This window comes from Anas platyrhynchos, chromosome 3, assembly GCF_047663525.1.
Source record: "Anas platyrhynchos isolate ZD024472 breed Pekin duck chromosome 3, IASCAAS_PekinDuck_T2T, whole genome shotgun sequence".
NCBI lineage: Eukaryota > Metazoa > Chordata > Aves > Anseriformes > Anatidae > Anas > Anas platyrhynchos.
The window spans coordinates 87,304,915-87,318,950 of NC_092589.1; the positions used below are offsets into that span (position 1 = coordinate 87,304,915).

General features: G+C 35.6%; 1 long non-coding RNA gene across 1 annotated transcript; it reads right to left on the reverse strand.

The window, feature by feature from the left end:
* Positions 1-2,137: 2,137 nt before the first annotated feature.
* LOC113843026 (uncharacterized) lies at positions 2,138-6,328 on the reverse strand. The gene is made up of 4 exons (XR_005265068.2): positions 6,236-6,328; positions 5,150-5,191; positions 2,528-2,844; positions 2,138-2,216 (listed from the first exon to the last, which is right to left on the reverse strand). It is a non-coding gene; the product is annotated as an uncharacterized lncRNA (long non-coding RNA).
* Positions 6,329-14,036: the final 7,708 nt, after the last annotated feature.

Below are 14,036 nucleotides of genomic sequence, written 5' to 3' on the forward strand. Positions count from 1 at the left end.
CATGTATTTGCCATTACATCTGTTTAAATACCCCTTTGTTTATTCCAGTATTTCCAAATATAAATCATTGAAACTGAAAGCAGGGTAAATGAAATGGTGCTATGTAGGTACTGATGTGCACAGCTGTTGGAGATACCTCAATGTTCCATGTCTCATTGTCTCTAAAGTCTCATGGTGTGGAGCTTATACCAGCCAAGGAAAAAAATGTACACTCATATCTGAAATCTTTTATAGTCTAAAACTAGGAAAGAAATTTTCTTGAATCAGTGTTCTCATCATGGTGTAATTTCATTTAAAAAAAAAAATAGAATCAGAATATTCAAGTTGCCAGATAAGACAGATTCTTACCTGATGTCAAAATCTCACTGGAGGGTGGTTTATTTATTTATTTATTTATTTTCTTATTTGTTAGTTTGTTTTCTCCAGGTATTTTGCAGTTTTATTCTGCAGAATTTTGATAATTAATTTTCTATAAGCAAAGTCTTTATATAACATTCAAGTTTCATGAGTCATTACAGTATCTGTTGGTCATAACACATATTTCCCTTTGATCATACTTAGTTTCCAGTAAAAATTCTCTTAATATAAATTGATATAAATTCATATTGTCCACAGGACAATTTTTGCATAATTAAATAAAGGAGGTGAGGTGTAGGGTTTTTTGATTGTGTGCTTGTTTAATGCAAACTATAATGATAATCCATTGATAAATTTGGTTCATTGTTAAAGATCTTAGGAATTAATATGACATGAATATATGAGATTAGAGACCCCAACAGTGAAAAAGAGTAAAATTACAACAAGCAGGTGTTGATAAATGCACACACACACAGACACACACATAATAAAACTTATTAAAACCAGTAACAGCTGTCAAGCCAGCAATATATAGTTGTCCATTTTTTGATTTGTTCTTTTCAACCCAAGAAAAGCAAACAAGCCACTGTGATGCTTCTGAATATGAACAGTAACAAGAAAACAAGCCACAGAATAATGCAAGTAGGGATGCAAAATGACAGGTACATAACTAGATAAAGTTTTTCCTCAAAAAAAAAAAAAATCAACGTTGTTTTATTAAAAACAATGACAATATTTTTAACTCTGAAACTCTGATTTGGGCAAAGTGAACAAATCACATAAACTGTAGTAGGTTGTTTTTGCTGTTGGTGGAGGTATTTGTATTTGTTTTTGTTTTTACTTGTCTCACTAGTTTCTTCTCCTCTTCTCCAAGGACATCTTAGCATTTTTTATTAAATCTAGAGTAAGAAATTAAATACACCTTAATTGAGGCAACTTCAAAACCTGTCACTACAGACTAGTGTCTGAGATGTTATAAAGCAAGGGACATCTGCTGCAGTAATGTTCAGGTGTAGCAGAGTTTAACCCACATAATATAGAGTGGATTTATGTTGCTTAATAAAACTGGCATGTTTTAATACTTTTTTTTTTTTTTATTGGAGTTACAGGTTGAAGGACATTCAACAAGGAGGCATATGTCTTTCACTTGACTCTCATAAGTTAGATCATCCTCTTTGCTTGGATCATGCTTCCCTCTGGCAGGGAGGATTTGCTGCTCTTCATAAATGGATGCACATAAACATGATATTTACAGCAAAAGACAAAAAGGTAAATGCTGTCTTTGAAGAGCTGAGTTTGGGTCAGTAGTCATCAAATAAATCTGTGAATATTTGCGTTTGTCAGATTATCTTTTGAGTAATTAGATAAAATGGATATATATATATATAATTATTGATAGACATTGCTCTTCAATAAACAAGAACACTTCATTCTCAAGACAGTGATGTCTGTTATGGCATGGAATGTATGCAGTCCAAAAGAGCTTATTGCAAAAGTCAGGGCTAACATTTCTACCCAAGGTTGAAAAAGGAGCTCTACTCTTCACTTGAAAAAAGGAAAAAGGAAAAACGGGGGGGAGGGGAGGGGAAATAAATAAATAAAATAAAAAAGAAAAAGGACAAAAAATGAAAAAGAAAAAAGGAAAAAAATATAAAAGGAAAAATGAAAAAGGAAAAAAGGAAAAAAAAAAAAAAGAAGTAGAAGCAAAGTGATACTGAACATTTGTTCAAAAGGGGCTAAGAGGGAACCTGACCATACTATAAGTAGACTTCATTTACTTACCTATTTACTGCCTGTATATTCCACTGATAGATTGGGGACTGTTTTCATTTGTTTTGTTTTTCACAAACATTCATCATCTCCAAATAAAAAAGAAGAAATATAACAGTTGGAAAACATATATTTCCTCTATGCAACAACAGCAGTTCCAATTGCTTGTGATATAATAGTACAATATTTTTTGTTTATTTACTTTTTCTCTAAAAATTACAAAAAGTTTATCCTAAAACCTGAGTAAATTACAGAACAGAAAGAGGAGATATACTGTGAAAGCAGAGCTCTGTTTCTCACAGATGATGTCTTGGAGTAAATGTTTCAGGAGAAAAAGAAACTGTATTGTAAACAGACACAGTCCTACTTGTGTCTCTGAATATGACCTCGAAGGACTCACCATACTTGAATATGTGCTCAGATGGCATTGTCCCTCAGTGCAGCTGCTTTGGACAAGTGCTAAGGATGATATTTTGCCTACTTATTATTGTTAAAGGAGCTCTCTGTAAATCTCTTCTCTCCTTCCATGTCAGATTTTTAATATTCAGAAATCAGTGGGTCAGCATTGCGTAGTTTCAGTGGCAATTAGTTCCTGGAATAATCAAGGTTATTAATCAAGGAATAAGCAAGACATCTTGTTATAAAATAGTATTGATGCTGAGTTTCAACTGAGAGCCTCTGTAGCAATTTGAATTTGTGACTATTTTTATTCCATACCTGAAAAGAAAAATAATAAACATTTATGTTGCATAGGCATACAAGTTTTAACATCTCTCAGCAGCTATATAGAAACCAGTATACTAAAATAATTTGCCATGCTAAGAAATCTGTGATTTCTGTGACACATAAATTTTAATTCCTTTCTGTTCCTGACACAAGGGAATTCTTTATTACCTAAGTAATGAAACATCTTCAGGAGGGAGAGTGTCACAAATAGGGCAAGGAAAGTAGATGAAGATGCAAACTAATAAATACTCTAAACAGGCTCTTGGATAGGTCCTTCACTGTTATTGATAGGAACAGCTCCCTTATAGTGAGTATGGAACATTTTGTATCAGTTTCTTTTTATTTATGTGTTATTCATGATAAATTTACAGCTTCAGGAACAAGCTTTGAAAAAATGTGTGTTAGATTTAAGAGCTGTTATTAGTCTTTTGTCAGATCTGAGCTTTTATAAACTTAATAAACACAGCTTTCAGTTAGGTAATGGCCCCTAACTGATATTTCTAGCCAAAGTAGAGATGGAAAGCATCATAATTCCACTGGTGTTCTTTTCTTGCACATGCTGGACTTTCTTGCACCCATTAAATTGCATAGGCCTTGCAAGTCACAGGAATGGATTCTGTGTGTATTTCTTAATTTCTTCCCATTTATCCCACAATGTGTAATAAAAGCAAAAGAACAGCTATATGGTGTATACAGATCTTCGGTCTGTGGAATTATGTGCCCTTATTTCTAAACATGACAAGAATTAAAAAAGACAAGCCTTGAGGATATTGAATACATTAATACCTTAAAAACAAATTTCCAATAAGATTTAAGTTGCACAGTGACATCCTAAAGAACTGTGCAACCTGTCTCCTGCCTCAGGGGAAGACAAATGCCAGAAAAGCAGAGAAGTATTACATATATCAGGATTTCTGATGCTTGCACAAAATATTGTGTAGCACTTGTCTTGTGAGTGTAGTAAACCTGATAAATTGGACCAGTTGATACTGCAGATTGGTATCTGTGAAAGATATGTTAACTCAGCAATATCAGCACAACAGATTTTAAGAAAATTCTGTCATCTTAATGCATCTTTTGTGACTGGGACCAGTATTCAGTCAAGAAACTTACTGACTGTAACTTCACTGATGTTTTTGGTAAGTATGTCTGGATATGGCCAAACAAGAAGTAAGAGACAGACAGACAAACAAATTAAAAAAACAAATAAATTTCTACAGCTTTTCAGTCTGGGCTCAGTGCTTCATTGACTGAGTTCTTGGGTGCTCCAGCCCCTAGTAGATTTCCTCCAGAAGAAACAAAGACGTTTTGATTCAGAAGCATGTTCAGCAACTATATTCTACTGTTTACATGTTAAAATACTCAGAGTAAGCTTTTAGATAATTATTTGCTATTTCAACAGCAATAACTTTTTTTTTTTTTTAATTACAGTATACATAAAGTAGTAAAACATATATATTTTTAAAGGTCATGTTTACTTTTTTTAAGCTATACCAAGAGCTTAGGAGATAATAGTATTTTGACTATACTTTTTTAAAATTGCAGTACATATTAGCAAGTGGTACAGGGGATATATAGAGAGATTTTTGCTAACCTGATAATTGAATATGGATCAATCTTCAATATCACATTTATATCTTAATATGCTAAAAGATGTCTCGCATGTGTCATCATGACTGTATAAGTAGGGGGACAGACAAACTTGCTAAACTACTGTAAACTTGACATGACTGCTAAAACGTATGCTTAGAATTTGTTTGCCTTTTTTTCTGGCATATACTGAGAGGCCTATATCTGGCATATGCCAGAACAATCTAGCACCTGTGTTTGATCCAAAATTTGTTTGTTTAATTGTTTATTTCAACAAAAAAAAAAAAAAAAAACACTTTTTTTTTTACTGTAACCAAAAGCACACTAAGTACTGCATTATTTTTATCATATAGTTTTGTAACAGAAAATTTAAATGCATTTCCAAGAATCTAGATATCTATTATTTTTCCATTTTATTCCAATTACTCTGGTGTTGCTTCTGAATCTCATAACAAAGTATGTAAAATACAAAGTATAAACCATAAAACTAACAACCAAAGACAAAATGTAAGCATATACATCATCTATAATATGTAAGCATACTCTATGTCATCTTTCAACTGGAGAACACATGCATATGCATTATATGTTGTAAACTATATGTTATATGTTATATGTTGTAAAATATATATGCCTAAGCATTATATGTTGTAAACTTTATGCATACAAAATAACCTTTAGTTTTGTATACCCTGAGGACACTTACATTTTCAGTTATTCAGAATGGATTTTTCTATGTTGTTTGCTGCTGTAATACCAAACAAGGAAGAAGATGGAAACACAGAAAGAAGAAACATCAATACGTCTGTATTTTATCAAATCTAACAGATTTGATGTAACAGATCTTCTATTTTACCTAAGGTAAGGAAACAGATAAACTACCTATAATGCAAACTGATTTAGAGAGTTATGTACACATACACAATGTAGTTCTTCATATCTATTACAAAATTTCTTATACATTCCATTCTCTGGCTAGATGTAAGTGCAGAATTTTGGTAACAGAGCAGTAGGAAAAATGTATGCATTAACTAAAAATCATTAATCAATCAAATAATCTCAGAATATATGGCAACTACATAGAAACTATTAAGTTCTCAGCCCCCAAGCTGTACTCAGTCCTGGAATCTGTAAAACTAGTTTGGTTTCTGGCCAATAAAAATACTGAAACAACTTTCTCATTCATTATGTGGTTGATAAATTCCCCCCTTGGGATACTAAAGAAGAAAAACAGATTAAAAACTTATCACTGTAACACAGCAAGGTTAAACTGATGGATTTGTTCACCCTACCTAATGCCATCTACCAAGCAACAAGCAGAAATGTTGACTACAGCAATGTATTTTCTTTTCTAGATGCATTTACTGTTCTTTTTTTTTTTTTTTTTTTTCCAGGTCAATGATTCAAATTCAGTCAAAAGGTCTGTATAAGCTCTAGAGATGCAGCAGAGAACAAAAGATAACATGAAGGCATTTGTAAAGTCTCTGCACAGAATCACAGCATCAGAGAATGGCCGAGTTTGGCAGGGACCTCTGGAAGACATCTGGTCCAACCTCTGCTAAAGCAGACTCACCCGGGGAAGGTTACCAGAATCATGTCCAGGTGGCTTTGAAGATCTCCAAGCAGGGAGGCTCTATAACCTCTCTGGGCAATTTGCCAGTGCTCCATCACATGAAGAGGTTTGTTAATGCAGAAATCATTTTGGTTATTATTTTGAGTACCCCCAAAAGTTTAATCCATCATAGTCTAACAGTGTTAAATTTTGTAAGAGGAAGAAAGCAAAGTTACTCACAAAGCCACAGTTTCAGCACCAAAAGTTCATACTTTCTTCATACCATACAGCAACATGGAAGGGAAAAAAGAAAAGGGGAAGGGGAAGGGGAAGGGGAAGGGGAAGGGGAAGGGGAAGGGGAAGGGGAAGGGGAAGGGGAAGGGGAAGGGGGAGGGGGAGGGGGAGGGGGAGGGGGAGGGGGAGGGGGAGGGGGAGGGGAAGGGAAGGGAAGGGAAGGGAAGGGAAGGGAAGGGAAGGGAAGGGAAGGGAAGGGAAGGGAAGGGAAGGGAAGGGAAGGGAAGGGAAGGGAAGGGAAGGGAAGGGAAGGGAAGGGAAGGGAAGGGAAGGGAAGGGAAGGGAAGGGAAGGGAAGGGAAGGGAAGGGAAGGGGAAAAAAAGTACTTTTGCCTAAGAAAGTCTTTCATGATTTAAACCAGTCTCCTGACTTCTTCCATCATTTTTTAAGTGAGTATCTAGCTCTACAAAAATAGAAAGATGTAGCACTTCCACAGTTCTTGTAAAAATGACACCTGTAATGGCTTTTGCTCATCATACTCTATCAGGTGAAATACAAATAGTATTCCTAACTGTGCCCAGTAATCACAAGTAGTGTAATCTGTTATTGCTGTTCTGGCTCACGGTACGAACTGCATTAGAAAAAAAAATAAATATAAATAAAAAATAGCAATTTTCCCATTCATTGGATGAAAAATACTGTATGAGATGAAACAAAAAATTAGACCTGTTTTCCTGTTTTGAGGGAAGTGCAACTGTTAAATAAAATACATTCATTGCTGCTGCTAACCTTTGAAAAATAGTTTTCATCTATTACTTATTAACAAAGATAGATTCATATCTTAAGTATGAAATTAATTGCAATTATAACACACTGGAAAATGGGTTTGTTCATTTGTTTAATAAGAACAACCAACCAAGGTATTTTCTAGACTAAAATATTTTGACAATAGTTTAGCTACTGTTTTAACACTTCCTCAGCATTAACTTCCTGTTCTCTACAGTCCAGTTACAAAACCCAGTAATCATAGAATCATAGAATCATAGAATATCCTGAGTTGGAAGGGACCCTTAAGGATCATCAAGTCCAACTCTTGACACCGCACAGGTCTACCCAAAAGTTCAGACCATGTGACTAAGCGCACAGTCCAATCTCTTCTTAAATTCAGTCAGGCTCGGTGCAGTGACCACTTCCCTGGGGAGCCTGTTCCAGTGTGCAACCACTCTCTCTGTGAAGAACTTCCTCCTGATGTCAAGCCTAAACTTCCCCTGCTTCAGCTTAACCCCGTTCCCGCGGGTCCTGTCGCTAGTGTTAATGGAGAAAAGGTCTCCTGCCTCTCGACACCCCCTTACGAGGAAGTTGTAGACTGCGATGAGGTCTCCCCTCAGCCTCCTCTTCTCCAGGCTGAACAGGCCCAGTGCCCTCAGCCGTTCCTCGTACGTCTTCCCCTCCAGGCCTTTCACCATCTTCGTAGCCCTCCTCTGGACACTCTCCAACAGTTTCATGTCCTTTTTATACTGTGGTGCCCAGAACTGCACACAGTACTCGAGGTGAGGCCGCACCAGTGCAGAGTAGAGTGGGACAATCACCTCCCTCGACCTACTAGCGATGCCGTGCTTGATGCACCCCAGGATACGGTTGGCCCTCCTGGCTGCCAGGGCACACTGCTGGCTCATATTGAACTTGCTGTCTACCACGACCCCCAGATCCCTCTCTTCTAGGCTGCTCTCCAGCGTCTCATCGCCCAGTCTGTACGTGCAGCCAGGGTTTCCCCGTCCCAGGTGCAGGACCCGGCACTTGCTCTTATTGAACTTCATGCGGTTGGCGATCGCCCAGCTCTCCAACCTATCCAGATCCCTCTGCAAGGCCTGACTTTAATTTATAGGCCTGACTTTAATCACTGAAGTGTTTTCCCATTACTTAGTGGGACTCCTCAGTCAAGTAAAGGTACACAAATATGTAAATATTTTCAACATCAGAGCTGCATCTGGCACTTTAACACTGTATCTCCTCATGATATTTTAAAATCTCTTTATTTCACTTGAAATGTCTAATTTTATTTTTAAAATCTCATTATTAGGCCTCATGAAAAGAAAAATTACTAATACTTACATTTTTATCACCGTTTTTAGGACATTCCTACAGACATGTACTTTTTACAACATCAGCTCACACCTTTTATTGAGTGATTTCCTTACTTAAAAAAAAAGTCTTTATTATATGGCTTTACAGAGGAACAAAGTTAAGGTAATTTGCTTGATATATTTGCTTCTAGAGCTCAAAATGTCACAGGAGCTGTGGCAAGATGATGGAGAAACTCAAGTGAAATTGAAAATCTGTAGTACAATATTGTGGTGTGCTGACCCTCAGCATATAAATGCCATCCTCTTTTACAAATAAGTTATATCTGAAAAACATGTCAAGACATAAAACTTTCAGACATGCGTCTTTCAATATCTTCTGATGCTGAAGTAAATCTGGGTGACTTTTAATGATCTGTTGGTACTGAAATAGATGTTTCAGAACAGTGAACACATTACTTCTTCTTAAAGTATCCTGTCTATAACAGCGAAGAACTGTTTGTTTTCCATCTGATGTCAGAGAAAAGTGGGATGTTTTTCCTTTGCTTATTATTTTCCTTTCTTACCATCATCATAAACAAAACTTGTAAGGGGGAATTTGTAAGGGGGAAAAGGGAGACCTTCTACACATGAAGAAGTATTATCCCATAGACGCTTGGCACATGTCAAAGCACTAAGTACACTGTGCAACCTTTCCACAATCCTTCTTCTTTTTCTGCTTTTTGCCCAAACTGCCCTTTTAACCCTTAACTACAACTCAGGATCATTTCTGCAGCACAAATAAAGTGCTTATGTATTTCACAATTTGATGAAAATGGTACTGAATTGATAGGAACTCTCCCCACCCCCACTTCCCCACCCCACCCCATCCTGCTGACAATGCCTTTGCTCCTTCCTAAATGGCTCTTAAAATGCTAGAAATGTTTATAACAAAAATTAGAGAATAGTTGTTTTTCTGCTTTGGAAATTATTTCAACGTTACTGTTCAGTCCTTAGAAATATTAAGCAACCTGATTTAAATTATTTTTGACTGTACCAAGAACTGTGGTCAAGTTCTAGTAGTCTCTGCAATTCTTTCAAAGATTTGAATATCTTTTAAAATATTAAAGCTTTTAGAAACTTAGAAGCAGAAACAAATCCTGAAAGCAAGTTTCTTTACACAGTCCTACAGGCTGTTTGTGACAACCCAGCTACAATCTTTTCCTTTGTCTCTTGAAGCTTTAAAGAAAATGAAATACAGATGAAGGTCATTGTTTATTATATTGTCCCCTCATTGTGACTGGGTTTATTTTTTTCTGCTCTAACTGCTAAGAAACTGTCAGTCCCAGCAGCAGAGATACCAAAACATTTGCATTCCCCACACTATACTGTAAGATTTTTAACAGATGAGCAAGAAAGGCAGGGGGGCTCTTGATTTATTCCTAGGAAAGATTTAGGAAGTGATAGCAGAGCACAACTTTCACTTCACTATCATTATTTCCTCAATGACACCCACCAATATAGGGCAACAGAGACCCAACAGACAAGAGTGGTTGCAAAGAATAAAAGTTCACTTTTTGGGGAAAGGGACCTCCAACTGCCTTTGCTCAGCTTTGCAGCAGCTGCACATACATGTTTTTCTAGTAGGGCTAAAACCAAGCAGTAGCACTGCCAACACTTCTCCCTTCCAGATTAATAACTGGTGCTTGTTCAGCATAGGCATTTCTTTACTGGGGATATGTTTTCCCAGTTCACTTCCAAGTTAAGTTTCACCTACTTCTTCATATGTTCCTGGAGAGCTATTCTCCATCCATGTTTATAGGTATCACAAGACAATATTCATGTTTGTGTCTCAGAGCTGTAAACTAGACCCTGTTTAAGAGCTAGACTCTTTTTCCTTCTAATCATACTATTCTATTGTTCTTGGAAGCATTATGGGAAAATTTATGTCTTGAAGACACATTAAAATATATCAGGGAAAAAAGCAGCAAACAAATACTTTCACTATTCTGGATGACTAAGGCATGGGTTTCTTCTCTCAAGTAAAAAAAGTAATTGGAGAAAAAATCAAAACTTATAGCTAGAGATGTAACAAAGGGAATGTCTACATGTGGGGTCAAACGGAGATAAAAATGGATGCTTTCCTCTCTTCTGTCAAGTGCTGTTGTCATACTTCAGGAAAAGGAAAGAGTCCTGAGGTAGTAGCAGTAACATAACGTACTGAATGACTACAAAATTTTATGTATATACTTGTATATACATGACTCCAGGGTTCCAAATGCCTTGATGCAACTCTGATCCAAGTTGTTAGAAGACACTAATGTTTTAACTACATTTACATATTGTTATATAGAGACTAATAGATATAAATATTTAAATTAAGAATTGAGAGCCCTTTCAACCTTTGAACTACTACTTTGTTCATTATGATGAAAATCCCTAGAATGACTGCCAGAGATTTCTCCAAGGCTAAAAATGGATCTGATTTTATAGCTCCGTTCAGCTATAAAATCAGAAATCCAAATAAAATGTATATAACAGAAAGCAAGTGCACAGAACAGCACAGAAGAGCTCCTGTTGTGGGTCTGTTAATGACATATGATGCTGAAGAGTGCAGTAAGACTCTGAGATAAAGAGAGTCTAGAAGAGTTAGATTTAACAAAAAGTGATGGCAAATATCTAATAAGTATGCTTTCCATTTCCATAGCAACTTCCATCAGAGGAACAGAAAGCACTTTAAAACATCAATCAATTTACCCTCAACACTACTGTGTGGCAGGCAAAATATATATTAGAAGAAATAAAGTTGTTTCCTGGTGATTGCTGGGCTCTATTTTAAGAGTCCTTTTTGCTTTCTCTGCGCTAACTTTCTCATTAACATTCAGACTTCCATTCTGTCTCTTTCATGTTCTCTCACATGGACTGTGGCATAAAAAGAATGATCAGAGAAATCAGAATAAAGCATGAAGATTTTGGAGGAAAATTAATTTATCTATTACTGAACCTGGTATAGTCTAAGCAGTCTTACCTAGTGTAAATCATCATTACAAAAAACTCTTTACAATGGTGGATGTCAAAACTTCCAAACAAAGCTTTCAAAAATGGCCTCTTTCATAAAGCGTTTTGTCATTGTGCACCACATACACACAACACACACTGTGCACCACACACAAGTGCACCACAGACAATAAGGAAGATCTGTGGAAGAAATGAATGTGCATAAAGCATGATTGCTTTTACATTGGTAGTTCATCATATTAAACATAATTATGAAAAGCACCAAAAATAAAAATTAAACAAATAAATAAATAAATAAATAAATAAATAAATAAATAAATAAATATTTATTTATTTATTTTTTCCATTGAGCCATACAACAGGATTAAGAAACATAAATCTGAAAGTTGGGGTTCTGGATACAGTTCTTACAACAGATGAAATTTTGAGAGGTGCTAGTTAGGAGAACTGTTAAGATTCTGTTATCAAAGAAAGAAAGAGAGGAACATACATAATGTTAGAGTCAGCAGTTTCTCAGTGTGTAATCATTTTTGACTGAATAAGGCATACTCCCATAGTATATTCCAAAACCAATTTTGTTCTTGGCAGTTTGACTCAATTCTATTCCAGCTGCAAACATTGTGACAATAGTAAGTTATTTTCCAAACTGAGTCTGACTACTCCTTACTACAGTATCAAACAGAACAAAGTCTTCCAAACATCTCATTTGAATCCATGTCTATTTAGTACTGGCTTTTATACATTGTTTACACTGTATACAAAATTAAACAGCATATCTTCATACAATTATTGAGGGACCTGGAACTGATCTGAAGGAAGTTTATTTTTTGTCAGTGGAAACACAGATTTAAAACACAGTTTAAAATTTTTGTCATTGTTGTTGCAAAAGAACAATTATTGCAATACCCATATCGAAGAGAAAACAAAAATTAATAAGATACATTTTAAATTAACATGCATTTTCTCCTAATTTAACTGTGGGTTAAGAGGTATTGATTTGAAAGAACACCACGGTGTTTTCTTATAAGGAAAACAGTATTTCAAATGTCAGAAAGCCTGAACATTTTTTCTTTTAAATTGCCTTTTCCCAGGGTGAAGAAATTCCTTAGAATGCATGCAGCAAATTGTGCAAGGTTCTCTACAAGCAGGAAGTCTATAAACAGAGATATTTTATTGTGTCTTTGCTCATTCAAACTATTATACTGGACACAAAGAGCAAGCTCTTGTTTCCTACTTGCTGGCTTTGCTAGAGCTCACTGAATTTGCACAGATACAATGAGTGAGAAGGATGAAACATGAAGTTACATGCTGTAAACTGTCAGTGAGAATGGAATTGATTCTTGGTAGATATATTGATCTCAATCTTTCTGAAGTACAAAGATACAGGAGTCTGGGGATCTACTTTAGAAGTGGCATGTCTGAGCAAGAATGTTCCATGGCTTGCCACATCAAACCAGCAATGTCTCATCAGGACTGCGTCAAGACTTCTACAACAAACACACAGAAAGTTATTTTAAACACTGATGTCATCACACTAAAAGCTACAATAAGAGGAGATTGTCCTCAGACTCTGTTTCAAAGAGTACAGGTGAGGGCTGTAATCACTGAAATAGTCTGTATATTGTGATCCAAGGTTACCTGAATGCAAAACATCAATGTTTTGTTGCTCTCTAATACTTGTGAGTCTACTCCCTGACCCACGATAAAATGTTACAGAAAGAAATGGAGTCACCTGAAGAACACCTTTCTGGAACATAAAGTATCTCTGAAAATATAACACTTACTGTATCTTGGAGGTAATATTTAAAGCGTCAGTATTTAGTTTCAACAAGAGGGCAATCATATATAAAAGATTCAGGGGCTTGAAACATGTAAATAGCACAGAAAGGGCTTTAGGATCTTTGAATATTGGTAGTCATACACCTGAACCCATAATTTTCTTGTTACATAAATTAGTGCAGATTCTTTGGAAAAAAAAAGATGGAAATTACAGGACAATAGACATTATAGATCCTAGTGACTGATCATAACTACAAAATGGGCATGCGTCCTGCAAGCACTGTTACAGAACTCTATATGTTACCAGAAAACCCTAAAAGGGATCTCTCCAAATGTCACAAAATATATTAATACAACTATTAAAAATCCTAAATATCTCAAAGCTAATATTTTCAAAGTTCAAGTAGCTGTTAGGTTTCCTACACTAATAGTTATCACATATCATTACAGGCAGTAAATAAAAAGCTTGAGTATGTTTTGTTGTTGTTGTTGTTGTTGTTTGTTTTTTTTTTGTGTGTGTGTGTTTTTTTTTTTTCTGTCAAACATATGGATAATTTACCTAATTTTCCATCCCTTCACCATGTTCATCACATTTTCTGTACCACTAATACTATCTAGTAATCTGTTTTGGTTTTCTTGGAATATGCATTTCCACAGCTCTTTCACAAGAAGATAAGAACCAAACCTAAGCTTTTATAAGTGTTAAAGAAAATCAAGGATATTGCATCTCATCATGTCATAACTAAAATTAATTACTGTAAAACCTCAGGTTGGGTTGTGGCTGTCAAACGAGTAATATTCACTGGTTGTCAATATATTTAGCCACTTTACAAGAGCAAAAAGTTTCAGATGGAGATATAAATAATTAGAGAGTTTTCAATTCAGGCTTTGATAACTCAGGTTGCTTGATTTAAATGCTAAATTCATAAAGAAAATGCTGATTCTTTGCT